This window comes from Rhododendron vialii, chromosome 13a (assembly GCF_030253575.1).
Source record: "Rhododendron vialii isolate Sample 1 chromosome 13a, ASM3025357v1".
NCBI classification, from domain to species: domain Eukaryota; kingdom Viridiplantae; phylum Streptophyta; class Magnoliopsida; order Ericales; family Ericaceae; genus Rhododendron; species Rhododendron vialii.
In genome coordinates, this window is record NC_080569.1 from 4077934 (window position 1) to 4102379 (window position 24446).

Here is a 24446-nt window from a genome sequence, read left to right on the forward strand (position 1 = left end):
GGCCTTGCATATGAGCATGTGAATTTCATTTTTTCTGATCCATTGCATGTGCAAGTACTTACATCTAGAATTTCTATACTTTGATACAATCAAATTGAGTTTGGAGATTTGTGATGGCTTTGATCAGCAATTGTTCTATTGGTTTGGGGTTGCTTTGTGAGCAATGTAAAACGACATACCTATTACATGTCTTTACAAAGTAATGCGTGTATTTGTAGACACCCCATTCCGGACTGTTCAGATAACGTTATTTATCGATCTTTTACTTCCCCAATGATGATTATAGTCGAAAACAGATCGAGGACAAAGGTGTGTTTGAACCTTGAGCGTCCCAAACCCTTTTGAAACCCATTTCAAGCCTTTCAAACCAGAGCCAAACAGCCCCAGCAAAACCCAACTGGCCTGCGCCAGTGTTTTGGAGGCGTACGCCAGTTATCTGTCACGTGTCAGTCATCGACCATTGGCCCAGTTTCTACTGGCGTATGCCAGTCAAACCCAGTCAAATCAACTTTATTCAGCCACTTGGGCGGGACTTTTGTGCCACCCTGACGTCGGCCACAGTGTCCCTGATGATTACTCTCGGCAGAGACGTTCCCTCTCTCTCCTACACCCCCCATCAAGCCAAGTTCCATGCATTTAATGCATGGAAGGCTCCAACCTTGCCCCAACCAGCCAAACATGGCCTTAGATCAAAAGTGATCTCAGTCTCTCTCCTCTATAAATACCTCCCTTGCATTCATTTGCAAGGGGTTAGCCACATTAAGAGGAAAAAGATTTTCCCTTCTCCTCCCCTCTTGCTCTTCTTCTCTTGTCTTCCATTGAAAGAGGAAGAAGGCCATACACTTCCATACACCCCACTGCCATCCAGTCATCATCTCAGCCTCCATCTCCAACCTCCAAAGTCCAAAACCACCTCCAAACCTTCATACAAAAGGTATACCACCTTTATGTTCTTTTCTGTTTTCAGCTCCTGAGGGGGGTCAGTAAGGCCCAGGCTAGTAGATAATACTAGTCCTGGTCTTAAACTGATAAAATATAGCAGTTGTTTGAGGTGACACATGGCGCACGCCAGTAACGGTATGCCGTACGCCAGTTATAGTAGTACGTGCAATACTGGCGTGGAGATCATGGATCGTCCCTTTTACTTAGTTTTCATTCCTGTCAATCACCCTCGCATGCCAAAAACCAGCTTATTGTTTTCTGTATTTAGAACTGTTTAGTGGTAGCTTCCCGTACTTGTTCATACCTGTTTTAGAAAGGCCTCTGGGATCCTTCTGGTCGTGTTTCAGAGCTCAGATGATGCAAAGCCAAGCACAGAAATCAAGAGTAAAGTGGCGTACGGCTGTCATTGACTGGCGTACGGCAGTATGCCTTTGGGGTTCAGTGGCTGGCCCTTGTATCTTAGTTGATCTAGGCCTATTTTCTGTCCCCACACTGTTTTGGGGTATTCTGCTTTCTTTTATGGCCTAAAGCCATTTTCTTCTGCCTGTATCTATGTCTATTCTGTTATATTGAACTGCGTGGTTTGTTCTGGGTGTGCGCTGGTCCTTCTCCAGAGCCCAGAGGGTTGCGAACAAGGACTGAGAAACCAAACAAGTGCAGTGCGCCAGTTGTTGTGTGGCGTGCGCAGGTCTGATCAACATGCAGTGGCTCGACCAGTGCATGCTGGCAGAATCTGCTCACGTCACTTTGCGATAGCGTACTGCAGTTTGTTCGGGTTGCTCAGTGCTTGTTCTCAATCTATATTTAGCATTGCAAACAAGTCATTCATGAACATTTTGTCACATAAACTGCAAGTTGTTACCGCTTTCATCCCCATTAAATGTTCCCCCGCCCTAACTGGCTAAAAAATGATAAAATGAGAGAAAAATGCAAATGTTTTTATAAAATGCCCGAGTAGAGACCGATCTCCGGATTGGGCGAGAGGGGGTGCCATAAAATCCTTCCCCTCTCGTAACCTGGCTCCCGAACCTCAGATATTCGAAGGTGACGACGGACCGGTCCATGCCTTTTCAAAATCAAACAAACGTGGCAAACGTTTTCGAGTTCGGTTCCTTGGGTATTCCACCGCTAAAACCCGAGTGGCGACTCTGAATCGAGGCGTTTCGCCACGCATTTTCAAAAGAGGGTCGCGCCCAGTCTTTAAGAGGGAAACCAAGATCATTGCAATTTTCGGGGCGCGTGCCCACAGTATTTGACTATTATTTGCGGCATTTTCTTTTTCTGTTGTACTTGTTTCCAAAATTTTGGATGTAAGATAGAATTCTATTGTATGAATATTATACGCAAAATCACTGAATATTTACTTGATCCTATTTGTGCAAGCATGAGACACCTCCTACCAATAACAGGCATGAGACACCTCGTGCTAGGATGAGCCGGTCGCCTAGTATAATGAGGAGTCTTTCAGTTGCCAATTTTCAATTGAGGACGATTTTACCCTTTAATTTCACCCATTTTACCAATTGTCTAGGGCATGCCAGATTCTCCTTTACAATTTTGCCCCTCGATTTCGGACAATTTACGGTTTAGCTGGGTTTTAATAAAGGGCCAGATTTTTTCTCTCCTCTGCCGCTTCACTCCAAGCCGTAATTCCTTCCACAGACCTAGCCATGGACGACAACAACAGTGGCCAACAACCCGACCTCCTCGCCGCCGCCCCCTAACTCACCCTCGATGACGCCCGCTCTCTCCTCTCCTCCTTCACCACGACCAGCTCCTCTCCATCGTCCAATCCGCCGTCCTACGCCACCCTGACGTCCTCTTCGCCTTCCGCATGAACGGCCATCCGAGACCAAATCGCGTCTCTCCTCTGCTCTCTCTCTCTCTCTCTCTCTCTCTCTCTCTCTCTCTCTCTCCCTCCGTAGATCTCTCGAAGCTGCAGGTAAGAAGCCCTAATTTCGACCCAAACCCTTGTTCTTGGTTATGTACCGAGTTAATTCATACAAAGATCTAATTGTTATTTGTGATTTTTTTTATTTGGTATATATAGATTGTTGAACTCTGTATCTCAAAGTTGCGAAGGAGATGAAGATCGATCTTTGAGCCTCTGCTTGTAGCAACAGATTTCATCTGTTTTTGGGTCTTTTTCACGATCACTGAATGTGCAAGTAAGAAGCCCTAATTTTGACCCAAACCCTTGACTTTGGTTACGTACTGAGTTAATTCATGTAAAGATCTAATCTTTATTTGTGATTTTTTTACTTTGTGTATATGGATTGTTGTACTCTTTTATATAGTTCCTAGGTGATCGGCCGGTGCTAGCACGAGGTGTTTCATGCCTGTTGTCTTTTTAGGATAGTAGAATTTGTAAATTTAAGCAGCTTATAGTGGGATATGGTTTGAAAGCAGTCTGCATATATTTCCATACACTTACAAGTCATAGTGGAGTTAGTTACATAAGGGTAGGAGTTCCAAAGCAAATCATGCTAACCAAAAGATTTGCTTTAATAGTTAAAAGAGCTTGAAGTGAGAACAATAGACACTGTTGCAAATCATGCACACCAAAAGATTTTGTTACGATGTCTATTCTTTTGGGATTAGACAACAGGATTGATTGATAGATCTATGCTTTCCTGTGCTTGTTCTTCATCTTCTTCCATGTCACTCTCAATTGTTGCTGAGGTTGTTGCAAAAATTGTTTTGGTCATGCTTCTTTTGGGTGTTTGGTCCTAGAATCTGTAGTGGTGCTTGCTTGGGTGCTTGTACACATTGGTTGATTCCCCCATAACTGTACATGTAGGTTTTCAAGATGACAACACATGTTTTTGGAGAGGATAGCTTTTGAATCAAATCCATTGATAGATTACCCTGCATAGTATTTTATAGTAGCTGTGTTTATTTTATTTACTTAATGTAATGAACTAAAGCTATTGTAACCTACATCATTTGTATTGTCAACCGATTTTGCTACAGTAATTTTGTAAAGCTCCTCTGCCTTTTCTTCAAATAGTGTTGCAACAATGGATCCTGTAGCATTTTTGATTTCTACATTAAATTTGATCTTACATTGAGAAAGATAATGTGAAATTTTATATGTTGGAGAAAACTGGATATGACCACAGAAAAATAACAATAATAAAAGTGAGGAGTTTGTAAATAATTTAACCTTATGTATGGATGGAATAGAAGGGAAGTTGAAACCAGTAGCATTTATAGACTATTCTTTAGACATTGGACTGAAAACAGTATAAAAAAAGGAAATATATGAAAGACATCAGAGATAGAATTTTGTTGATAAGGCATGAAGGTGAGTGTTTTGTATTCTTACTTTACACAATCAGTCGTATTTATCATACCTCGGAGGGAGAGCTCTTATTTGACAGAGTAATACGGCTTCCTAGGGGCACAAAAGGATTTTTAAAAAACTCTTATTTGACCTCTTCTTGTGGTTACTTTGTGTTTCTTTACGAAGAGAGCTAATTTAATCATGTTGGTAAGTTAATTATAGTGTGCAAAATGGAAAATATTCTCTGTCATGCTAAGTGGGAAATCAGTTGATGGCAGCTGGAAATGATAGTTTTTGCCTGGGCAGTGGTGAGACCTTTTTATCACAAAAGTTACACCAAAAATCGCCATTTCCATATTATTGGTCGCTCTATTGCAGTTTGAACAAGCCAGATATATGAAATTCTGATTGAAATCAATGACTTTGATAAGGCTCTGTACACTTGGATATTCAGCCTGAGATGGGTAATTTATTAAGGATCAGCATGAGGTTATAATTTTATTTTATTTAAAAATGTGTATATGAGCAGATTTTAGTAAATGTGCATTATGTTATTATTAAGGCTAAATAACCTGATCAACTGAGATAGCTAAGTTGATAATCTTGACTATTTCATCAGCATTTGGTTCTTTCTGAATGGCCCTTTGTAGATTTGCAGGTGTAATCCATGGGAGCTCGTTGATTTTGTTGGTGTTTGCCACACACCTTAAGGGGTTGGAATTAATACTGAAAATTAGGACTGATATAATTGAATTGAATTAATTATGTATGGAGTGCCGCTGCTTCTGGAATAGGTGGATTGAAAATGAAAGCAGATGGACCACGTATTGCAAGACGTCCACCTGTGTTTTTGATTTCAGGATGTAATTGTTAGAAGTAAATATGAGATATGATTTAGGTATAAAGTTTATAATTACCGTAGTATAATGATAGCTTCAGCCACAAACCAATTGCAATAGGAAAAACACCTGGTAATTTGACAAAATCAGAAGCCTCATACTCACTGAACTGATCCCATAGGGAAATTGTAGTAGGTATTCGTATCATGCTGTTTAGTATTGATCAGAGTCGATATTAGATAAATTTTGGTGATAACTACATAAAATAAATGGTTTATGTTTGGATTTTACCCTGTATCTATGATATTCGTAGATCACCCACATATGATGTTTTTGGCTTTCTGCGTGGGCCCACATTAAGGACGGCAAATAGAACATCTGCATAGAGATTGTGGTGATTATAAAATATTCTATAGATAGGATAAGATCAACGTCAATGAACCAAAAGCTAGCCAAATTCGTAAGCCCACATTCTTCGAGTGAACTGTTTCATAACAAGGCACCATAATAGCATTCATTGGTCCTCTCTCAATGGGGCAACTGTTTTTGCAGCCATGGTGGGAAACACCTTTTCTTGCGCTATATCTGAGCCGCAACCTCTTTGTTGTTGAGAAAATGGGACCATTGTATGTTTGCTTTTGTTGCTTTCTTCTTAAATTCTAGAGCTATTTTTTGGAAGTCAAAAGTTACTAGTAGTATAGACTTTTGGGTTTGCATATTCAACTACTATTAGGCATTATTCTTCAATGATCACTGTTGCTGATTAGGATTTCTTAAAAGTAAGCATTCTACATGTTACACAAAATGAGGAAGACACACACGTGCGCGTATGGATAACCCATCTTACCAAATGATTTTGTGCAATCTATAAAGCCTTAAATGCCTCATTACACACTGTATTTGTGAAATACTAATTGCTTTTATTTTCATCTTGTCATAATGCTTGCTCTTTGTTTTGTCCCTTTCTCTCTCTCGCTCTCTCTTGGCAGCTTCGAAACGCCATTCAAAGTCTGAGATTTGCCTTCCCTATGCCGCACCCGTTTTCCTGGCGAGATTTGGTAAGCATACAACTTTTATAGAATCTTCATGTTTCAAAAAAAGAGTGGTTGTTTTATAGTCTAAAATAACTTCCTCAAGATTTAGGTAGTTATAATCATAAATAGGGCTTTTGGCTTTTTCATAGTTCTATTACTTTGTTGCGAAAGCAAAAGAGGCTTTGTTTTAGAGCGGGAAGAAGATATTGGGGTATGTAAGATTCTACGTCCCTTTTTTCCTCACCTGATCCTGCAATCCAGTGGGCTCTTTGACAAATGACATATATTGTTGAGCTCTTAAATTTCTTACAAGTTTTCTTCTTACATTTCCCATATTCTATTCATTGTGTTCTTTTTAAACTGCCGCTTCCATTATTGTGTTCTTATCCTCTGCAATTTGCATATGCTTACAACCCGCAGGTCTTATTCAATCAGGTTCAATCCTAATTTATGCTAACTTAGTCATATTTGTTAGTTAATTTGCTACATTACCAAATGAGAATTATATCGCAGGTTTTCACACATCATTTCAAGAGTTTCTTCCATGATCAGACCATTGCTGAAATTATTTTCTGCATGAATAATTTTGAGTGGAAAGTACCGCAACAAAAGGGCCGTCTCTAGCCTATTCGCATGGAAATTTTACAGAATAGATTGAGGTTACAGGACTCTGACATGGTCTTCGTTGCTGATAAAGACTATTACTGTAGATCTCAGTTCTAAGAATCATGTCTTGTGTATATATTTCTAGGCTGATCTTGCTACACAGGCAGTGCACTAGATTTCTTTCTTAAGGTCGTCTTCAGTTACTGAACTCTATAGTTTGGAGAACATTGCTCGAAGATTTTATTAAGCTATTTTGCAGTACCAACATGCTCCGTGCTTCAGATTAAAAAAAAGGGGGTGCTCTGTGCTGTCCATTTTGTCTTTATTGCTCACTGTATCATGAGTTTACGCATGGTTCGTACATAATGGGAGTAGTACTGTGCACACTTGCATGAGTGTCTTCCTACTTTGGTTAGCTATTGTGTGTCTTCCTGTTTAGTGTCTCCCTGTTATGGAGACAAGATGTGCTGAATTTATCATCTTCGCACGCCTATATTAATATCTATTTTCCAACTATTTTCCTCTTCCAGCGCCCTTCAAACCAGCATGGAAAAAGAATCTAAAGTCTAGAGTTATTGCCAATAAAACCTTTACCAGAAAGCCCCCAAAACAGTTGCCTTAACTTTTAGGCCATCTGCTCACATAATGCCTGATCGTTTTGTGTCAATACTTAACCTAGCAAATCTTTTAGTGTCAATACTTTGCTTTCCTTCCAAACAGTCATCTTGCAATACTTTCCAATGGCTAAGAAATCTGGTTGCGTGTCTTCTCCAACAATTTCAAGCCTTCAGTTACTACCATTTTCTACCGCTGTTCTTCCCTTGGTTAATACTACCATTTACCAACATCTAATGCCAAACCTGATGTACAACTCCTGCCAAATAAGATGCCATTTCCAATCATTTTCTAAACCCAATGTGATCTTCAACATGCTAACAAAGAAAAACAACATTCATTTCAGCCACAAACCGCCAAAAAACATCATCTTCAACGGGCATGATTCTCGTGCTTTGCACGAGGCCGGACCTAGTATTATAAAACAAAGCAATTTTTGTCTATACATATAAACAAAAGCACCTCTCCAGCTGTTGAATCCAATAGGTTATAGTCGCCCAATCAACTCTTTTAATAAATTTATCCTTACCCTCCCTCTTTCCTTACTTCTTTGGCAATGTTGCCATTTCTAGCTAGGGACATTATTTTTTTCTTTATTTAATAGCTTGCCTTTTATTATCAAAATGTTTTCTTCTCCCTGTCATCAATCTTTAACTCTATCATTGAGTTGTTGTGCATTATCCACTCATCCATTAGAGAACTCTATTCCATTTCTGTATTCCATCAACTGATGTAACAATAGAAAAATATTTAGAAACTTAATCATAAAAAGAATAAACGTTGTTTTTTTCTCCGGTAACAAGTTGTTTCACCTATTTCTTGAATGCATGATTCACATTAGTAGTGCTTGATGATTTGTCTCAATTGTAGGCCTGTAGCATTCCTTTGATTTGAATGGGAAAAAAAACTAAAGTTCAAGCATTTGCAGAACAATAAGTCTGTTGACACAGACTTGCTGTACACAGATCCTGCACAAATCTTTATGTGGAATCCACTACGGATCTCGTACAAACAATCCGAATCGTTTATTAAATGTAAAATATTTTTTCAAGTGACCCCATGAAAAATTAGCTCAATCCGATACTTATAGGTACTTGATCCAATAATTTAACATTTACTATTCTGAAAATTGAATGAAAAGTTTGATGATTGGATCAAGCATCTATAGGTATCAGATTGCGTTGATTTTTCACAAGAGCCCTTGGAAAAATGTATTACATTTAATGGACGGGTTGAATTATTTGTGTGAGACCCGTAGTGGATCCCACATAAAAATCTGTGCAAGATCTTTTACCTATTTATCTGTGTGTATAGCACAGTTCTTTGCAGAATATGGCCAATTTCAAATGGTCACGCTGTGCCTTTAGACTGTGTTTAGAACGCGTTGCGCCACGGGCATTCACTAGTGTTTAAAAAATCAAATAAGATGATATTTCAGACAAATAAGACAGTTGTTTGATACGTTAAACCCCTTTAATGAACTTTTTTTTGCTTTTAGTCATAATTTTGTACTTTTTAAAATGCTCTCATCGATACGGATGATTTTTCCAAAAAAGATCACTCAAATCTAACAAAAATTCAAAAAAAGAAAATAAAACACACAAAATGAAGAAAATAATTAAATTTACAAAAACTTAGAGATGAAAGGCTAGGATGTCACACTAGAACCTTGCACTATAGACCCCGGGTCCTAGCCAGATGGGCCACATCTTTAACAATTGTTAATGATGACTCCTGATTTTGTTGCCGGTATGTTTTTTCCTTTAGAGCATCTCTAACCTTGGCTTCAAATGTGGGGACATCAATTTTTTTTTAAGGCTTTGAGCTAATTTGACGTGTTAGAACATATTTTCAATGTCTATTCAATCAATATGCTTAATTTATTATTTAAGGACATTTAGGAAATATTTGGCCAAATAAATAAGTTAGCCTTATTTTTTGTCCTTATTTGAATATTTTTGTACTTGTTCAAATAAATAAGCCATTTGCCTTATTAAATGAAAAGATGCCTTAATAAGTTTTGGGGAGTTAAGTAACAAAAATTTAAAAAATTGACATGAGAGATGAGATGTCAAATGACACATAAGAAGTTGACATTTGGTTGAAATTGCTTCATATGCTAATTCTTTCAGCATGTCATTTCAAATTTGACATTCTTAGTTGAAGATGCTCTTAGAGAATCAAAACACGATAAGAATAATTTAATACAAGTTTGTAAGGTTCTATTGGCTTGTTTGATTGAGAGGATTGGTTGTTTGGCCTAATAAGCTAAATGACTTTTTTTTTGTCCTTATTAAAAAAAACACATTTGTTAATTTTTTTGTCATTTTTTTGTGAATTATTGTTTTGTCATGACGAGAGAAATTTAACAAGTAAAAAGTTAAGAGTGAAACCTTTTTTTAATAAAGACAAAAATAAACTAATTTTTTCGTCTTTATTAAAAAAAATGGACTTCAAACGTAAAGTATTACATACATAAGTTCTCAGGGGTAGTTTTCTCAAAATTAATTAAAAGTAATAAAAATGTTTTTTATTTTATTTTATTACGGATTGAGCTTTTTTCCCTAACAAAACACACCTACAAACAAAACTTTTAGAACTTCTAGGACTTTAAGTATTTACTAGTGGTTGGGCACCTGAATACATATAACCTACACCAGACAATTGAAGGTTTTGGTAATTCACAGAGTCATTGGTTCAGTCCGTTGATTTGATCATGATAGAACCTCAATTCCTGGGTTTGTAAGTAATGGTTTGGAACTTCAATTTCTACAAAACTGGATCGATACAAACCAGGTAGAAGAATGGTATGGAGTAATTGCGTCCTTTCATTCTTGAGTGATTGTAAGCTGAAAATTGAGAATTCGAAGATCTTTTGCCGGTGTTGAATTTCAGGTTTTGGCTATGTATCCATTATTTTAATGCAATACCACGTTGCAAAATTAGTATCCAAATAATACTCAAAATGTAATCAAAGAACACGCAAGATTCTAAAAGAAACTTTCCAAACTTCTTTGAAGCTTGTATGTACAATCTAGCATTATGAAACTTACCCAAGTATAAATATGCTTACATGTTAGAAACAGAGTCATTATACAAGGGATACAAGGCCCATGTACACATTGCCATCTTTGTTGACCCATCCATTGATTGGAGGAAAAAAATTTAAGTCAAACACATTTGTAACCGCCAAAAAGAGCAAGGGAAAAAACTCCACTTGTGATTAATTTGCCAAGCTGCTGCTTGTCTTTTTACTTCTGAATGAGTCTAAGAGTGATCCAGCTCCATCGGATTCAGGCATAAATTTGTACTACATTGTTCTGGTGTACCTGAACTTTTTTTCTTCTCCTCTTCGTCTCCCCACTCTTGGGCTTGAGAAGCATATCAATCTTTGCAAATTCCTCAATTACCTGCATTTTCAGTAAAAGACAGGCTCAAATGTCACAATATAGTCTATTTATTAGTTCCAACAAACATATCCAATCTCAAATTGTTTGCATGTGTTTCTTTCTTCATATCATTTTAGTAGCTTTTGAATGTGCACAAGCTTTTAGTAGGTAAATCACGTATGAGGGCTTTATTCGTAAGTATGCATGAGGGATATCAGTCGCCTCAAGCAGAAAACAGTTGGGAAACATATAAATAAAGTAATGGTACATATGAAGCAAGACTCACTGTCTCCACACACACACACACACACACAGAGACTCACCATCTACCCCATAGTTGTCAATCCCGTTACCGGTACGTACCGGAATTGAAGAAAACCGGTACCCTAACACCCCAATACCGTTCCGGGCCGGAAAACGAATACCGGCAATTTCGGCCGGAATGTTGCAGATTTTTCTGTGTTTTCTGGAACGTTAAAAAGGGAAAAAAAAATTGGTTTTGTTTTTTTTTTTTTCTGGAACGTGAATTAAAAAAAAAATAGTTTTGTTTAGAACGTCAATTTAAAAAGAAATTTTAGGCAAAACGTGGGCTTATCTATAGTACGTGCGCGAGGCTCAAAATCCCGGATTTGCACCCCCCCTGCGCGCGAATAACCCGTGACGCGCACCCTGTTAATTGATTTCCGAATCAGTTTTTCCAAATTGCATTTGGCCATGGTCTGTTTTCCCGAGCGCGCGAGACCTCTCCTTAGGATTTTCCTTCACAAGCTCACTAGTGTGCAAAGTCTTTTAAGGTGGAAAAGAGTTTTGTAACTAAGCAATGTGGGACAAAAAGGCAAACACAATATTTTATGACTTCACACCAAAATTCCAACAACAACAATTTATTTATTATGATTGTGAATCAGTAACAACGTCTTATGACAAGTATTATTGTTAATAGAATTTTTCTGCGCGATTTATATACTTGCAATGTTTGATTTTGGACTCCAAATGGTGAATTTTGTTGTCTTAATATAGATATTTTATGATGAATTTCATGGTATGGGGGATTTTTTTGAATTATAATTATATATAATTATTATATATATTGTAGTTGCGGTAAATCCGAAACGGTACCCGGTACCTGACAGGTACCGGTACGTACCATACCAGTAGGAAAACCGGTACCCTGTCCGAAACGGTATTCAGAACTATGATCTACCCACACACACATAGCATCTCCAACCTTGGCAATTTGATCCTACTTCAGCCTTCTAGATCAGTCGCCACCTGATAACTTGATTCCGTAGTGGATCCTTCAGTTCTTGTATAGTGCCATGAGAAACCAATGCTTAACCTAACCAACAAAAGCAATAAAGAAAAGAACAGATGAATATAGTTGTCAAATCTTGAGCTAGTGGATGACAGACTTGATATTTAGCATGACCATGACCAGGAGTATTGATTTTTTAATTTCAATTTCTTACCAAACAAGATTGTTGCCTTCAGTAAATGCTACAAATAGAGACAATTACAAAATAGTTTGTGGCAACTACCAACCCTATTTCATAGAAGAAAAGAACAGAAACTAAAAGAACAGCCACCTACCTTTGAAAAATAAATCCATGACACAAGGCTTTATGGGAATACTGGACATTTCGAAGATGAATTAATTGATAACGAACTACACATGTTGAAGAATAATGGTCACCCCGTACCCATAGGGTTATACGTCTTGCCATCAAACTCTAGGTATAAAGTAAGTGAAGAGCAATATCAAAAAAGGAAAAAAGTGAAGTGGAACATTAAACTCACGACTTATGATTATGCTCTCTTAGTTTTTACCATAACACACTCAGACACACAAACAGACAGATAGACCAACGAAAAGTTGATTCTTGAAAACACTCAAATTAAGTACCCCATACATCTCTGTATACATACTATCTCTTGAAGTTCACAAGGGAACAATAAGTTAGACCTTTGCCGGATGGAATTGACACAAATTCTAAAAGGCGGCACCTGCAAGCCTGCATTAGAAGGCAGAAAAAACACAAGGCTGCTTACCAAACCACAAGCCAGAACATGATACTAATATTTAGGGCATCTGCGTTACCAAGTGTTGATAATTCATGCATTCCCAACAAGCCATGTAACATAGTTGAGTATTCTGTCATTCTAGTGAGAGACATAAATTTTGCAGCATGTTGAGGTTAGCCACAATTAATAGGAATTATCCTTTTTGTTGACCTTTTCTCTCTAGCAAAGAATATCAATACAACTCACATAGATGACAAGGGGATAATTAGGAAGCCAGCGTTAGAGCAAGTATGATACATGTGGGATATGTATTTGAGACAATCCCAAATGGGATAATCTCATTGAGCTTCAAATGGTCACGTATATGCCTCGTAGATTGTACTTAGGAAGTCGAAATTTTTAACACACACAAATAAAGCACGACAATACTTAGCTGAATCCAAGAAAATTTGCACTGTTGCTCGACCTTTTCTGGTATAGGTTGCGATGCTTTTGGGTCATCATATCTGCTAATTGATCTTGGATTGTGTTGTTATTAGATTTCTCTTCCGATAGTCTTTGTATAACTACACCTGCATCCACGTGCTGTTTTTTTAGGTAATTAAGGCATTTTTTTGGGTCCTAAGGGGGGATGAAGTTCTTAAATCTATGCATCAACTGGTTTCAGTCATAAAGCTTGATAAATAGAAAGGATAATAGGACATTTAAATGTGTGAACAAATAATAGGGTGTTTTTATGTTTGGACATCTTTTGAGATTGGTAAGTAGGGGAAAAAAACTTCATGCAAAATGCTAATGTGTTTGCTAATGCTGAATGCTGAGAATAAGTCTCCACTTTCTTTATGTCTTCTCATAAAATGGCCAGGCCCCTTTGGATGGATGCCCAGTAAAAAGAAAATTGAAAATGAAAGATCACAGTCAATCGAGAAAATGGCTTGAAATGGGTAAAAGATCACAGTTAATTGAGTCAAAGAAATGATATTGTAGCTGTGGGGACTGATGACGTAAGCCTCAATGTTCTTGATGTAAGCAACAAAGCAACCTATACATAAAAGTTGCTAAATAAATCATGTTCTTCATCTGGAGGGATAGCTCTCTCAAGGCAGTGGGTATGTGGCATATGCAGAAACCAAAAGTAGTTAGTAAGTAGTAACACACATTTACATTGGTAGATACAAAGAAGAAATTAATTGACGTAGGAAGCAGCAAGAACAACCTATTAGAGAGTAAAGACACCCATATTCACCGAGTACTGAGTTCTGCAAGATATTATGCAAAACTATGCCCAGGTATTATTTTTGGAAATGAAGGCAGTTTCGGGCGATGGAGTTCTCAATGCAAACACACAAACAAATAAAGCGACTCCTTTTCACGCATGTTAGAGGGATCCTCTAACTCCCTCCACTATGAATTTTCACTCCCTTCAAAATCCCAATCTTCTATTTAGACATTTTCGTGGGGTTGTAACCCACCATTGAACTCATCGATGAGCATCTTTTTGGGCCTAATATGATATCTAAGGCTTCTTGTTACTTAAAATGGAAAAAAGACCAGACATTTTGTCGAATAGTTTAGGCACATATGATATGATGAAACGGTAAAATTAGTGGTCCATTCGCACCACGGGAAAATAAACCCATGAAATCCAACACCCAACAATGAAACTGTCGGAACTCATGAAAACAATGTAATGATGAAATGAGTTGTCATTGGATCATCAGATCAAACAACAGGCAAAGCACATGGAAGGACCGAAGGACTATGATCATTAAGTTTACATGAGCAACATGGTCTCTTAATCAGAAAACAGCCAGAAAATAGAAAATAAAGTAATGGTGAAATGGAAGCAACACTCACCATATACAATCAAAGTTTTGTTGCAATGAAGTTTTGAAGCAACACTCACCGTATGCAATCAAAGTTTTGTTGCAATGAAGTTACCTGTTACTCCAAACTGAATCAAAATTCACCCCGACTCGCTCCTCCAAACCGAAGTTGTGCACACGCCTCACACCAATGACCATCAAATCCACCGGTTTCTCCTCACCCACTCCTCGCCATGGCAAAAAGGTTCTTTGTCCACCATTCCTACCACCCAAAATTCAAAAGGCATAGAAACTGGGAGGGCTGCAAAAAACATCGCCCAACGGGTAAAAGAAAGCCCTCAAATGAAACAGCCAACAATTTTTAGGGATTTTGTTGAACAGTTGGTGGGCATAACATCCCAACAATGGAAGTTTATTGAACTTACTATGCGAATACTCTTGGGCGGCGAAATTTGGGCAGCCCAAAAACCAATTTCAAATTTTCCATTTCCAAGAATCATGAAGTTGAAGTCCACAAGGTTAGGTACAACCACAAATTGAATGAAACCAGGGAGATAAAAGATGGGCAATGCAATATTGGAGTAACTACACTCAATTTCAACTTTCAAAGTAAAAACCGGATCGCCATGGAGTGGTAAATGAAATGGATTTGGCAGATGCTTACCGATACATTTTGGCAAAAAACAAAAACGTAAAAAAATAACAAAAAGTTCTCACCAATTTGAGTTATTCTGATCATGAAAGGTCATTAATCAACCATTTCTTCAAAGGATTGTCCTAATGGTTGAACAATAAATCCCAAACAAGCCATGTCCACGCGTTTTCAATGTCCTAATTCGCGGAATAAGGATGTTGTGTGTTGTGTTCGCATTCGACGGCACACGACTCGTGACAAGATGGGTAAATTACAGTCCCAAAATTCATTTGAAAGGTGAGATGTGAAGATGGTGAGAGTTTGTTCGTCGAGGAAGAGCTTCAATTCGAATCAGATGTAAAATTTCCTTTGAATGCCGCTAGCGAACAACGTCGTCCTCGAATTTACACAACGCAATTTCTTCAAGGTTCTCCTCTCTCTCTCTCTCTCTCTCTCTCTCTCTCTCAGTATGGAGTTTCCGGGGGACAACTACCAAAACCATGTTTGAGTGCCGAGCCTGCCGATGGTTTCGTAACAGATCGTTGTCTCTGGGAGGAGTGGTGTGGAAGGTCACAACTGTTTACTCTATAAACATGTACGCACAGTTGTTTTAGTTGTCAGACCGAGTCGTCGAAGGGGCAGCTCCAGAAGGAATTAAAAGGGATAGGGATATTTTTGGAATTAAAAAGTAGACAAACAGCCGAGACATTTACAAGGAGTTATACATAGATTATAGATAGATAGATAGTCAATTTGGGAAACTACCCCTCATTATACGTGATGATTAAGGTTGTAAACGAACCGAGCAATTCGCGAGTTTTTGGTCTGTTTAGTAAATGAGCCAAGTCAAGCTCGACTCGTTTGACAAAAGCTTGATTTGTCAAGGGCTTGGCTTGGCGATCATGAGCTCAAATTTTTGGTTGGTTTAGTAAATGAGCCAACAAAGCTTAGCTCGGATCGTTTATAGCCCTAGTGATAATGGACCAACATCTTTGGGAAGAGTAATTTTTTTTTTTTGGGGGCGAAAAGGATGACTGAAATCCGTTTGTCTGGAGAAGGAAAAAAAAAATGACATGGCAAATTTATCTTGGATGACCGAGGACACCGAAGTTATTTCCACATTTATCTAAGGGCAAAATTTGTGCCAAATATAGCACCAAGAATACCCGTAACTAAGTTGTATCATTTTATATACCTCACCATTGGAGTCGTGATTTCATACATGACTGCTATATGTTGTAGCAATAACATATGAAAAATAACACGGCATTGTAAACGGTCATAGAGAATCTCCGGCCCTTCCGAAAATAGTTGCATAAAATTGAGTAAAAACTTCATTTAATATAAAACAACTCAAATGGGCAAACCAAAACCTAAGCTAGAATTTGAGTAAAGGATATGCTACGGTGTTCATTAATCGCATGATTGCAAACAGAGAATGGCTATGGTACACACCCTGTATAACTAAATATGTTACATCTCTCAATGGTTAAGTTATGCCTCTCATTTACCAAAAAAAAAAAAGGTTATGCCTCGTAATGGTCTCAATGGTTAAGGTTATGCCTGGGTGCATAAGGTATGCACTTATTTGGTAAATGTTACGCGTCTCAATGATTTTGGTTATGCCTATGTTATGCTTATGATACGCCTCTCTAGTGGTTTAATTATAAGAATGCACATTGCACGTATTTGTGTACCGTAGTATTTCCCTTGTAAATGTGGAAGGGGAGAGAATAGGCCTGAAATTTTTGATGAAAAATTCCCCTTAATTTGATAGAAAGGTTTGAGTCAACGAATGGAGTGCACGTTGGCGATTTTTTTCTCTCAAATTCGAGTTTGAGTACATAAAAGGAAAATATTCTTACACTCTTCTTTTAGTCGTTCACACTATTTTTTTTTATCCACTTGAATTTATGATATTTGTAGAGACCCGTAAATTTTCTTATTTAATTTTAATGTTTGTAATTGAGGAAAAGGGTAAAAATGACTTGAAAGTAAATGCGGTGGTTAAATGTGCAAGGATTAAAAAGTGGGGGTGTTTGTGTCTAAATGTCTCACATGCCAACAAGTGAAAGCGGAACATCAATGACCCGCGGGAGAGCTACAACCATTACCAGTGGCCGAGTGGAAGTGGGAAAATGTGACCATGGATTTCGTTACGGGTTTGCCGTGATCGCCGAGGGGGCATGATGTTATATGGGTGATTGTGGATCGTTTGACCAAAATCGCTCATTTCTTGCCTAATCAGGTCATCGATTCTGTGGATGCGCTTAGCCGTTTGTATATTGAAAGATCATTCGACTTCATGGGATTCTCGTATCCATCGTGTCCGATCGTGATCCGAGGTTTACCGCGCGTTTTTGGTAGAGTTTGCAAGCCACTTTGGGCACTAATCTCTTATTTAGTACCGCGTATCATCCTCAAACTGATGGGCAATCCGAGAGAACGATTCAGATTTTGGAAGATATGCTTCGGGCTTGCGTTATGGATTTCCGGGGTAGTTGGGAGGATCATTTGCCATTAGTCAAGTTCGCGTACAACAATAGCTATCAATCTAGTATCGAAATGGCACCGTATGAGGCTTTGTATGGAAGACCGTGCCGATCGCCTGTGTGTTGGACCGAACTGGGAGAGGCTACGCTTATAGGATCGGATATGGTTAAGGAGACTTCTGATAGCTTGAAAGCAATTCGTCAACGCCTTAAGGAAGCTCAAGAGAGAATGACCGAACAAGTAAAGGTGATTCTCCAAAAATTATTAACCTCGCAAAGCAGACAAAAGAGTTATGCCGATCGTCGTCGTCGCTCGTTGTCATTTGAAGAGGGGGACCACGTATTCCTTAAAGTATCACCGCGTAGAGGTTTGTCTCATTTTGGGAACAAGGGAAAGCTCTCACCGTGTTATATTGGGCCGTTTGACATCATTGAGAAGGTTGGGGAGGTTGCATATCGTTTGGCTTTGCCATCGAGTTTATCGGGTGTTCATGACGTATTTTCACGTGTCTATGTTGAGGAAATATGAACCGGATCCGTTGCATGTGTTAGAGTGGTCCGAACTCGAATTAGAGGCCGATACGTCTTATGGGGAAGAACTGATATGTATTCTAGGTACGCGCGATCAAGTATTGAGGGGTAAGACAATACCATTGGTGTGAGTCTTGTGGAGAAGCTAGGGTAGCAAGGAGTTGACGTGGAAAAGGGAATATGAGGTTAGATAGAAGTATCCGCACTTGTTTCCGGCATAAATACCCATGTAAGTACTCGAGATTGAAGTGTTTTGATGTTTAACTTGTTGCATGATATTGATGGTTACACTTGTTGCATATCTATGAGATGCATGACTTGGTGAGCTTGGTTATTTAAATTTCGGGGACGAAATTTCTTTAAAGAGGGTAGAATGTAGAGACCTTTAATTTTTTTATTTAATTTTAATGTTTGTAATTGAGGAAAAGGGTAAAAATGACGTGAAAGTGAATGTGGTGGTTAAACATGCAAGGATTAAAAAGTGGGGGTGTTAGTGCAATATAGTGTATATAAGTGTGTGCTAGGGAATTTTTTTTTTCCATTTTTCATCTCATCCCTCTCGACGCTCTCTCCTCTCTCGGCTCACTCACTCTCTCTCACTCACCATTTCACAAAAAATCCATCTCCAAACTCAAACCCACAACAATCAACCTCAACTCCATCTCCTACTTGCGTATTGGGGCTCGTATCCCGTTGGATAGAGCTCGATTGGGTGTATTTTCGCTTGGTTTGGGATGACAGAAGCTAGGGTTTGCTTAACCTCTTCGATTTTGATTTGGATATTAAAGGTAGGAAATTCTACCCCTTTTTATATGTTATTTGAGTGTTTCTATGCTTTGTTCGAACTTGTATTGGTTGTTAGTGGGTTTGAATCAAAATCTGTCATGTGGTGAAAAATCGCCAGAATTCTGGATTCCTACCGGTAAGACGTTTTCTCTACCGGTAGAACTTTGTTGCCGTGATAATGTGTACTCATTGCTTTGTGTTTGTACCGGTAGGATTTATTCCCTATCGGTAGGATTACTAATTTTTCCAAGACACCTACCAGTACCATTTCTCCTCTACCGATAGAATTCTTGTGGACCAAAGTTTTGTTTCTTCTGTTTCCGGTTTGTACCCGTAGATTCCAAATTCCTACCAATAGGTCACTAGTCAAAACTTCAAATCCTTCTAAGTCATTACAGTTTCACTTTTCTAAAACCTTAGCCCCATTCCGGAATTCAATATGAAGAGTACTTATTTTTTAAGAAGATAATTTCAAACTCAAAAATAATGTGTTTACGCAAATAATTTTGTTAGGACCGTGAGGGATACCACACACACAAACCCACGCAGTGATTTCAGAGAAAAACTCCCTTTGATTATATATTCACACAATATACAATAAAGATGAAAAAACTCTCCGGAAACCACACACCGGTTCCTCTCCGGGAGGCCACAGACCGGCCCCCCATGCTCACCTCACCCTCTCCTTCACATTTATGTCCCACGCTAATCCTAATAGGGTTTACAACTATATATAAGAAACTCTAAGGGTAAATACGCTCAACACCCAACACTAAGGATGTTACACAAAATAACCCCACCACTATGGGTGGACCCCAACAATCACCCCCTCCACCTAGGGTGGGTAATCGTTGCATCTGTCCAGCCTCTCTAGCAAAGTGCTTGTGTCACTCCAAGTCTAGCTGCCAGCACCCCCTTGACCAAAGTGCTCGCATCCTCACAGGACACGACCCGTGACTCCATCTGTCCTTATGCGGCCCCACATCCTGAGGAGAATCCAGTCATAATATCCACAAAGGAAGAGATCCTAGTGATGCATCGTCTGGTCTCCATCTCAATCCCTCTGTCCAGAGCTCCCGTGAACATCTTCCAAACAACCAGTTGCCCGCCATCTGCAGACTATTCCACACACAATCTGATTCGATAACCGACACTCTTGTACATCTCAGGTCATGACTCCTCGTACTCTAGTGCCCTTCCTGTGTGTCTTCACAACTGTTGTTTCTCCTGTTCACCGTCACAAAAAACTCATACTGCTTGTCTTGTACCAAACATCAGCTCCGTCTCCACAAGCATGTATCGGTTGCCCATCATCATCCTCATGCAGCCCAAATCACAATTGCAACTCCCGATGATAGGTCTTCAAACCCGATTGAACCAGACTGCCTTCGATCATTGTCAATCATCTCCGCAAACCATCACTCAAGTGAGCGCCTGTGTCACTACCAACCCGAGTGTATCCTTGCTCATTAGCTCTGCGCATGTTTGCCCTGATCTGTAGGGAGGTATTCCCGAACAGGCCCAAGGAGGGCCCGAACACGTTGTAAGGGGGAGTCATCGTGCTATACAGTGTTCGGCAATATGGACCAGTGACATGAGAAGTCATTGGTCCAGGAAGGTTGTACGGGGTCTAGGTCTGGTTAATATGAGAAGTTATTGGTCCAGGAGACTAATGAAAAGAATAGTGACATGAGAAGTCACTAGTCCAAGTAGCTTGTTCGGCAATGAGAAGGCCGAACAGGAGGAGAGCTCCTAAGAAGGCAATGGTCCAAATAATTGATAAAGGACCAGTTACATGTGAAGTGACTGGTCTAGGCAGTCTGTTCGGCGATGAGACAGCCGAACAAGGAAAGAAATCCAATCAGATGTTGGAGTAAAGGGAACACTCTGGAAATGTCCAGAAACAGTGGTATTCCGTTAAGGAATGAGATCCCGAGAATGTAGGATCTGGAAAAGATACCCAACGGGAATGGGATGTTTGACTTGTTATGGAAAAGAGTCCTACAAGGATTAAGGTAATGAACTGATAAGGGAACGAGAATCCAAGATATCCTGGGTTTCCTATACGAGGTAGGAAACCTAGGGCAACACGGATACTTGGGCCGCAAGCATCCATGAATCTATAAATATAAGGTAAACCTAGAGGTAAAGGGTACACAATACGTTATATACACACGTTCTACCTACTGATAACTAGGGTTCATCTGATAGTACGTGATACTAACTTAGGGATCAAAGGGCCTTTGCCACGAGAGGCAAAGGTGCGCTCACCCCTTGTCAATTTTGCAAATTAGGGTTCAGGCATAAAACGAGGGTTCCCAGCAAGAGGCACGAGAAGCCGTTTTGCAATCAAATTGCTACCTTAAACATCAGTTCAAGGTATCAATTATTTTCATCCCCCTACAATTGGCGCCGTCTATGGGAAGCGAAAGAGTTCCCTTTGAAATATGACTGTGGGCAGCATGCCCTTGGAATTTTCGGATTCCAATACACAAAGAGGGCCCAGATCGAGGGAGCACGAGCGGGGAAGCAAGCGCTCGCCAAATACAGAGTCGCCACTCGGGTTTGAAGGTCCGACACCCAAAGAACCGTATTTCGAAGCACTTGCCGCGCTTTTTGATTTGAAAAAGTTAAGGAACCAGTCCGTCATAACCATATCTGGGTTCGGGAGCCGGGTTACGAGAGGGGAAGGGTTTTATGGAACCCCTCTCGCCCGATCCGAAAATCGGTCTCTACTTAGGCATTTGCGAGAATGTTGTTTGCGATTCTATTTGATTTAATCAATTCTTAGCCAATTAGGGCGGGGAAACAGTTAATCGGGGATTAAAAACTGTAACAATTTGCAGGATGTGATGAAAATACGGCATGGGTTGATGAAATAACAAGTAGTAAATAGAATAAAATTCAAAACATCAATCACACATCAACACAGTGCCGTGTATGATTTTGGTGCGAACAAATAGCCAGCTCGCATGCATGAGTTCATCTGCATGCAAGCAAACCATCGCGCAACAAAACCATACACTCGTGCGAGTGTTGATGCCTTATCTATGTTTTGAATTTTATCCCCTTCTGGGCTCTGGAGGGACCAGTGCTCACCCAGGTGCAAACCAAGCAGTTTTATGGGTACTTGAAAGTAAACAATATTACAGTAGGTAAATGGAAATATTGAGAAAACACGACCCCTAAACAGTGGGGGTGTCTAAACAGAGGCCAAAGCCAAGCTGCTCATGCAAGGGCAATTCCTGGTAAAGCACAGAACCATCGCGCGATGCTATGGTACAGGCGCGCGATTGTTCAGACTGGACTTCCAGGAATTGCTTTGCACGCTTAGGGCTCTGAGACATATTCAAGAGCATCCCAAGAGCATTCCAAACCTAGAGGGGCTGTAAACTAACCTAAATAATGATTTTTAACATGCAAAACAGTGAACTAATACCTTTTAAAAAGACTTAAAAGTGGCTATAAACATAACAATAAACTTAAAGACCAGCATCCCTTCCCCACGTGGTCCAATCTCACACTGACCCAAGGGTCGCGCGAGTGTTCAGGACCATCGCGCGAGGGTATGCCTGGTAACGGCTCTTGAAACCTTGCTAGCTTTAGGGCCAGAACTGGTATTGATTACCAGCCTTGACCCTGCCAGCCCCCCTCAGGGGTTCGAACAGTGAGCAGAAAGGTATTATACCTTTGCTTGAGAGTCTTGGATGTGGCTTGAATGAGGTGGTGAGGCTTGAAGGGTGATTATGTGGGAGTGAGTGTGGGATGGAGTGTTTGTGTTTGAGCTTTGCCTTCTTCTTTCTTGGATGGAATTTTTACAACCCTTTCTTGGATAGAAACTTGGTAACCCTTTGCAATGAAGCATGGGGGGGGGGGGGGGGGGGGGGGGTGGGGGGGGGGGGGGGCTTTATAGGAGAATGGGCTGGTTGGTGGCTAGCTAAAGCCATGTAACCAGCCAACAAGGCTGGCCACAAATGCTTGGTGGAGAAGTGGGGTGGCAAAGGTGATGGGAGAATGGGGGGTGAGGTGTTGCAAGGGGAGCCCCCCCAGAACGCTGTTCAGCCAACGAAAATGGGGTCACATAGGCCTGTAGCCCCCTGACCACCACGCAATCTGGGTGAAAACGACAGGTGTTGACCATCGCGCGAGATAGTGAGACCATCGCGCGAGGGTCAGAGCAACCCCGTGTGGGTCAACAGTCAAAGATTTGACTTTGACCTCCACCTGGCCACATACCATCGCGCGAGGGTACCAGAGTGTCGCGCGCGTGTCAAACCCAAGGTCCAGGTTCTGATTCAAGGGTTTTAAGTTTAAGGATGGGTTCCACATACACCAAACTCAAGCCATTCCAAGTTCTCGAGACTGTTTTCAACCTGACTCATCATCGGGGAAACAAGAAATCGAGAAACAAAGTAAAACGATTGGGAAGTCAGATTGGGGTGTCTACAATGACCATGGTGGAAGTAGATCCAACAACACCACACGATTCGAAGAACCTGCCAGGTGGAAGAAGGGATAAATCTCCACCGGGTGCTCCGAAAAAGCCCGAAGGTGGACACATGAGGACCACAAGTAAGGGCCGCCCCCTTACTGTCCATGAAAACTCTAAGAGCAGAGAGGAAAGGACAGCCTCAAGATCCACGAGAAGTAGTAAATCCCATCAAAGGGATGAATCAGTTGCACACTCCAAAAGTGTGCACTACCGCGAAGATGTCCTCGATAAGAAAAGGCAGGAAATCGAGGAGTATGCTCGTTTGATCAAAAAATGAGAGCATGAGATCCGGGAGCTAGAAAGGATCCGAGAACATCTGGAGGACTCTGGACTCTCACGGTAAAATTCCAGAGGAGATACGTATACTATGGTGAAATACCAAAAGGCTCCTTCACGAGGAAGAAGGAGCATAAGCAGAAGTCCCACCCAAGGCGACATAAAGTTTCTCCACGAAAAGAAAGAAGCAGAAGTAGGTGCCGAACACCAGGAAAGCGAAAGGCTTCCTCAAAAAGACGGAGGAGCTGGGGCCGAAGTTCTACCCTTGAGGATGAAAGGACTAGAAAACATCAAAAGGACAGGTACGAGAGACCTGATTCCGGTTGGGAAAGGACTAGACCCAACAAAGGTAAAGAAATAGAGGATGAAACCATAACTGCACGAGAAGCAGCACGGAAAGCACTTAAGAATATTGCATCCTCCCCTTTCGCAAGAAAGCTGCAGGAGGCTAGGTTGCCGAGCATAGTGAAACACGGAACGTTCATCCTTTATGAGACGGATGCTGATTCCGTGGCACACATATAGCATTACCAGCAGGCAATGTTTATGCATGAAGGAGACGATGCAATTATGTGCAAGATGTTCCCATCAAGTTTGGGGAAGGTAGCCTTGTCCTGGTTTCATAAGTTGGGTTCACGCTCTATCCGAACATGGGTGCAGTTGGCCGAGGAATTCA

The 24446-nt window shown here is 40.2% G+C and overlaps 1 long non-coding RNA gene across 2 annotated transcripts; it reads right to left on the minus strand.

The window, feature by feature from the left end:
- Nucleotides 1-9952: 9952 nt before the first annotated feature.
- LOC131314462 (uncharacterized) lies at nt 9953-15827 on the minus strand. Of its 2 annotated transcripts, XR_009196406.1 has the most exons (4): nt 14985-15827; nt 13031-14860; nt 11940-12723; nt 9953-10732 (listed from the first exon to the last, which is right to left on the minus strand). It is a non-coding gene; the product is annotated as an uncharacterized LOC131314462 (long non-coding RNA). The 2 variants fall into 2 exon arrangements; XR_009196407.1 differs by lacking the exon at nt 9953-10732 and having other exon boundaries at nt 11904-12723; nt 15277-15827.
- Between the last annotated feature and the right edge of the window lie 8619 nt (nt 15828-24446).